Genomic DNA, 6,073 nt, shown 5'->3' on the forward strand with positions numbered 1-6,073 from the left:
GTGTTATGGGTCAGCTATCTAATTGCTTTACTATTAGTAGCAAAAATCTATGCTGACCTTTTATAACAAAAGTAACACATGCTTGTAAAGATAATAAAAACACTTCAGAAACGGCATGTTTTCTTTAATTCTAATCCTTGGAGAAACTATTGTTAGCAGTATGAATATTGTCAGTATGTGAATTTGTGAAGAGTAATCAGATCATACTGTACTGCTGTGTGGTTTTATCATTAAATAATATATGTGAATAGACCAGTTTATGTAAGCATTTTACTACTATAGACATTTATTTTTTAATATTATAATTGCTAATAATACTGCAATACATATTCTTGATCATATCTCTGATCATGTATGTAAATATTTATTTAGGATAAATTTCCAAAATGTAATAAGTTAAAGGATATAAACATTAGGAGTTATGAAAAACATTGCAATTGCACACCCAAATGAAATAAGCCAACCTATAATCCTACCAACAATCATGGGACATTAGCTATTTCACGTATTTTCACCAATAGCAGATATTATGACTTTAAAAATGTTTTTCCAATTTGATAGTTATATGTAATAATTCGTTTTTGTTTTTAACTTATACACTTGTTTAACTTTCAAATATTGCCTTTCTGAATTTCTTTTTTTTGTAAATTTACTAATCATCCTTGTTTTTGTTTTTATTTATTTATTTTTTAATTAAGTGAGGCTTTTTATTGTTGTTTTTCTTCCTTTTTAAAAAAAAAAAAAATTATGGGTCCCTTACTGGTCCTGCTTCCATGAGTGGCCCAGACCAGGTGGAAAAGGGGAGGGAAACCAGGCAGCGTGGGGAGGTGTTATCTTCACAACAATCCATTTATACTCAGAACTAAACAGACAAGCAGAGTCACTATTGCGGTTAGAAGTTGGCAGCATGGGAAGGGGGGGAGGAACAGGTTGCAATTAGGGGTGTCGTTAAAAAAAATACAGGCCTTTTCCAAAACTGGGGTGCCTGGGGTGGGGAGGACTTGGTCTGTTTCAACCCAAGAGGAATCAGAAGGTCAAAAGTGGTTTGGGAAGGCCAGAACCATCAGGGGTGGAGAGAGAAGGAAGGTCCAAGGGGAGAGGTTGGGGGGGGGGGCGGCTGTTTGGCAACTGGGTTAAGAGATTTCCCTCCCCCTGCTGGGATCCCCTCAGCCCCACCGGTCTGGCAGAAGTGGGGCAGCCTGCAACCCACCACAGGCAGGTCTGGGGCTGCCAGATGCTCCAGGCAGGGGGCTGGAGGGGGCTCACAAAGGCTTGCCCTCCAGGGAGATGACGGCACTGCCCCCCAGCTCCCCTGCCAGAGTGCGGCGGTCCTTGACCTCCTCCTCGCAGCAGTTTGCCTGTAATTCATGCTTGATCCCCGTAGGCTTCTTTTTGATGGCATCCTTGAAGCTGGCATAGATCATTTTGCTCTTAAGAGGCACAGACTCAGGGGCCCCGAAGATAAATACCCCGTCCTCCTCCGTGCTCTCCTTGGTCTCATAGGTGGCATTATCCAGGGCGTAAAGCAGTCTTTGCCCCACAGCATCTTGACGAAGGTGGCGTAGGGGTCGTCTACTGTCTGGCCCACATCACCTACCAGGATCTCCCTGCCCTCTTCCAGAATTCTTCACTCAGGCAGAAGAGCACCGCCCTCCTGCGCTTCTTCACCTCCTCTGGTGTCGAGGACTTGGTACCTTCATGTCACTGAACACTTTGACGACTCCCTGAGAGACAGCCACACCAGAGCCATGTTTCCGGAAGCTAAAGGAGAAAGCAAGAAGCTCCTGAAAAGACTAGCGCTGCTGCAGCTGCTGCGGGGATCCGACTGAACCCATCATTGTTTTTGTTACTATGTAGAAGCTTCATATTTTATATAGTAAAATTTACAAATTCTTTTAAGGTTTTAGGAACAACTGGGGAGCTGTTGCTACCACCAAAATAAATTCCATGTGAGTAAAAACACACACACACACACACAAAACCTAACAAACAAAACAAAGGTAATAAACAAAGCCCTAAAAGTTCTAGAAGAAAACATGGGAGAATGTTTTTGGTAGCAGAAAATAAAACGGCTTGTGAGCATACAAAAAGATACTCTTAATAGAAGTGAAAATTATTCCTGTAATGAGATAGCATTTTGTACCCATTAGATTGGCAAAGGCCAGTTGGTATATCATTTGTAATGTAGTTCTGGGTTCTATTTGTTAATATTGTATTTTAATTTTATTTTATATCTGAAAGGAGATTAACCAGTAGATTTCTCCTTTGTGCACTCTTTATCAGGTTTCGGTATCACAGCCATTTAAAAAAAACAAACCAACATACAAAACTGAAGGATAATTGGTGAAAACGCTTTGAAGGCAACCAGTTGAAATGACCTTGAAGAAAAAAAGAAAGAAAAAGAGAGCTTTTCAGATCTTGCTTCCCAGCAATTGTCATCAGTTTGGACTCAAATAAACTCATAAAAATTCTCTATAGGTTTAGGTGTTTATTACATGGACACAATAAACACAAAACAAATATACTCCTTGTTAGCTCTTCTTCCTCAACTTCTATTTGTTGAGATTTCTCAGAACTGCAACCTTGATCCTCTAGTCTGCTCTGTACTCCCCCCAAAGGAATCTCATTCACAGTGTAGCCCCACATTTCTAACTCCAGTTCAAGCCTCTCTTCTGATGTCTAAATTGATATATCCAAATGCTTATTTTTCAGTTCCATTTCAATGTTTTATAGATATTTCATATTTAATACTATGTGTTTTTTTTATTACTCTTTAAAAATTATTTATTTATTTATTTATTTATTTGGGAGAGGGAAGAGAGAGATAGAAACATCAATGATGAGAGAGAATCATTGATCAGCTGCCTCCTGCACACCCCACACTGTGGATTGAGCCCGCAACCTGGGCATGTGCCCCAACTGGGAATTGATGAACTGTGACCTCCTGGTTCAATATACGATGCGATATTGAATCTAAGAAGCTACTGATTGTCACATTTATGCCCACTAAGATAAAAAAGAAATTACTGCCAATTGAATGACATGATGCTAAGATACTCTTGAATCTTACCTTTGTAAGGTACATCTCAATTTCAGAGATGTTAAAATAATTTTTTTAAAAAATGTGATAAAAACAGAAAGAAAGAAAGATGCTTACAACACTGTGGTTTGTCTATTTTTGTAAAAATTTCCAACACCATACTCTTCATACCTTCTTTCTGACATAAATTCATAAGCTATTCCAAGTATTATGGACAGTGCTTTCCTTTCCAATAAATATATGAACTTTCAGAGGCAAACAGTGGTTTATTCTCACAAACCTACCTCACCCTCTCTATCTTATCAGCCTGACACCTGAACCGAACATACAAAAACTCCTACTTCAGAAAATGGAGAAGGGCTGGGGAATGAGTACCAAGCCTGCCTCTCTCCAGTTCAGGTAGGCTGGTCTCCTCACTGTTACTTACTTCCACCACTGTATTCCTGCTGCTGCTCTCCAGTTTCATATTCTTTCCTTCAACTGTCTTTCCTCATCTTTGATTCATTTATCTATCCCACTACCTGCTTCAAAACCCAGTTTAAGTTTCCTTCTTCCATGATCTGGCTAATCCAGTTTATTCCACATACCACAGACTTTCATTTGTTACTGTATTGAAAGTTTGGCTATACGTTCTAGCTATAATTGCTCTCAAATTGTTTCAAAGAGTGCTGGTTTTCTTTTTTCAGGCTTTGTGGTTAGCTCCCTGAGGGCAGGGACCTTATCTTAAAATTCTGCTGGGCTTTCTCATTATGTTTAGCACTGTGAGTAAATACATTCACTGCATACTTGCAAAGCATATTTCACTGAAGACATCCATCACAATTGTTCATTTAGTGAGTGAGATAATGAAGATGCAAATGCTCGCCAAAGGTAAACCATTACTATTAATTCCCTCATTCATCATACATGTACATCAGCCTCAGGGGCTAGGGAGCCTAGGATTGCAGCTCTTTGTCTCAGATCTCTCCAGGTTGGAGCTAACCATGAAGTTTAGATTTGCCTAGGGCCCAACACTAAGGGTCCAAGACTGCATTTACCCCCAGAATGGACCAGGTTAGCTTGGATCTCTGAGAATAAACTCAAACAATGGAAACTCAAATGACAAGATACCATTTTCTCATGAATTCAGCAGGACTTCCTTATAAATTGCTGAAACCCAAATCTTTTAGCTTGCAGGAGTGGGATAGCTGCTAGGACATACCTTTGCCACATTGTAATGTTTAGTCCCTACATAGAAAAATGGATGTTTTTTATTTTATTCGACTAGGGGCCCAGTGCATGAATTCAAGCACCTTGAAAGGAACTGTGGGCCACGAGGCTGTGGTGGGCACAGGGGCAGGTCTCGGCCCATCCTCCGCGCCCCTGCCAGGCCCCTCCCACCATGGGCGCCACCCCCCTCCCCCGCACCCCTCCTGGCAGCCACGCTCCTCCCCACCCCCCCACAGCCCCCCTCCCTGCTTCTGCCACCATCATTGGGTGCAAATGGCGGCTGCTGCCCGGATCAGCCCTCAGGAGCAGGGGGAGGTGGAGAAGCCCTCAGGGGCGATCAGGGCAGGCAGTCACAGCTTGCACACTCTGATGGCAGTGAGTGATTGGGGCTGGCGCCAGGCACTGGCAGCAGATGCGAGCACCAGTGGGACCAAGGCACATGGGAGCAAAGAATTTTCAGTAACCACCAGAGGCTCGCCCAGATGACCACGACCTGTGCCCCATCTTGGTCTGGTGCCCCAGCTCAGCTGCTCCATCCCACTGCGGCTGATGCCTGCCATGTTCCGCACACACCCCCTGGTGGTCAGCACATGCCATAGCGACCGGTTGTTAGGTTGTTCAGTTGTCCTCCTCGCTTCAGTCTATCTGCATATTAGGGTTTTCTATATAGAGATTATGTTAAATGTTTTACTTAAATTTTTAAATTTTAGGATTGTTTAAGTTTTAGGTGGGAAACTAACAGGGCAAAAACTTACACACTCTTTTCAAAAATATGAGAATTAGCATTTTCCAGAGGGCATTTGGGGTTGACAAGTGCTGCCACCACACCTTTAAGATCACTTTACAGCTGTGGGAAAACTCGCTGAGCTGTTTTCCTCGACCCGGCCATTTCCAAGAGGCTGTATGGCCGCAGGGAACGGCACAGCCCTGCTCTTTATCTCTCTCCTCCTCCTCCTCACCCTTTCAAAGCCAAATCCGCCCGGTGAGAATTTGGAAACGAGGCTGGAGGCAAGAGAGGGCGAGGGGGGAGGGGTTCTTTACGACGGTGGGGGAAGCGCTCTCTGAGGCATTTTTCACTCCCCCTCGCGCTCCCCGGAGCCGGCAAGTCCTGCGTCTGAAGTTGGAAGTTTGGGGCGCTCTGCTGCGTTTCCAGCTCGCCCTGCAGTTGGGAGTCCACCCTGCAGGGGCTGAGAACACTGCCGCGAGGCCATCAACCTGAGCTTCTGGCCAGCAGGACGCCCAAGCCAGGCCCAGGGCACCGGTTGTCATGAGAACCGGAGCGCCGGTCTCCCCGGCGACCTCGTCCCCAGGGAGGAGGCGGGGCTGAAGGCCTGATGGGCCAATCAGGCCGCGGGAAGCGCAGGGTGAGAGATCCGCGGTCCTCCAGGAGCCCGGGAAGCGCTGAGTGACAGGCACGGGGGCGGGGCCGCCCCGGCCGCCCGAGGTGGAGCCGGAGTTGGGCGACTACCTCTCGCGGCCGCGGCGCGGCGAGGGTGACACACGGCGATCTGGGCCCCTCGAGACCGTCGTGCTGGCCGGCGAGCAGCGCGCCTGGGCTCCCGGGTCCGCCTCGGCCGCCGCGGCCGCGCTCGGAGCCGGCTCCAGGCATCGAGCGGCCCCGCGCCTGACGGGTCGGGCCAAACTCTCGGAGGCGCGCCGAGCACCGGAGGGCGAGAGGCTGCGCGAGCGCTCCCGGGTCCGGCGGTCTGCCGGGGTCGCCGCCCGAGCGGCGTTTCCGAGGCGTGGAGGCGGAGGAGGCGATGCTGCTGCTCCTCTCCCCCTCCCCCGGCTCCGTCTCCCGCTCCGTCTCCAGCTCCGTCGGCC

At 46.6% G+C, this 6,073-nt stretch overlaps 1 pseudogene; it reads right to left on the reverse strand.

The window, feature by feature from the left end:
• Nucleotides 1–1,179: 1,179 nt before the first annotated feature.
• LOC118654319 lies at nt 1,180–1,985 on the reverse strand (annotated as a pseudogene).
• Nucleotides 1,986–6,073: the final 4,088 nt, after the last annotated feature.

Source organism: Myotis myotis, unplaced genomic scaffold (assembly GCF_014108235.1).
Source record: "Myotis myotis isolate mMyoMyo1 unplaced genomic scaffold, mMyoMyo1.p scaffold_m19_p_1, whole genome shotgun sequence".
Lineage (NCBI taxonomy): Eukaryota > Metazoa > Chordata > Mammalia > Chiroptera > Vespertilionidae > Myotis > Myotis myotis.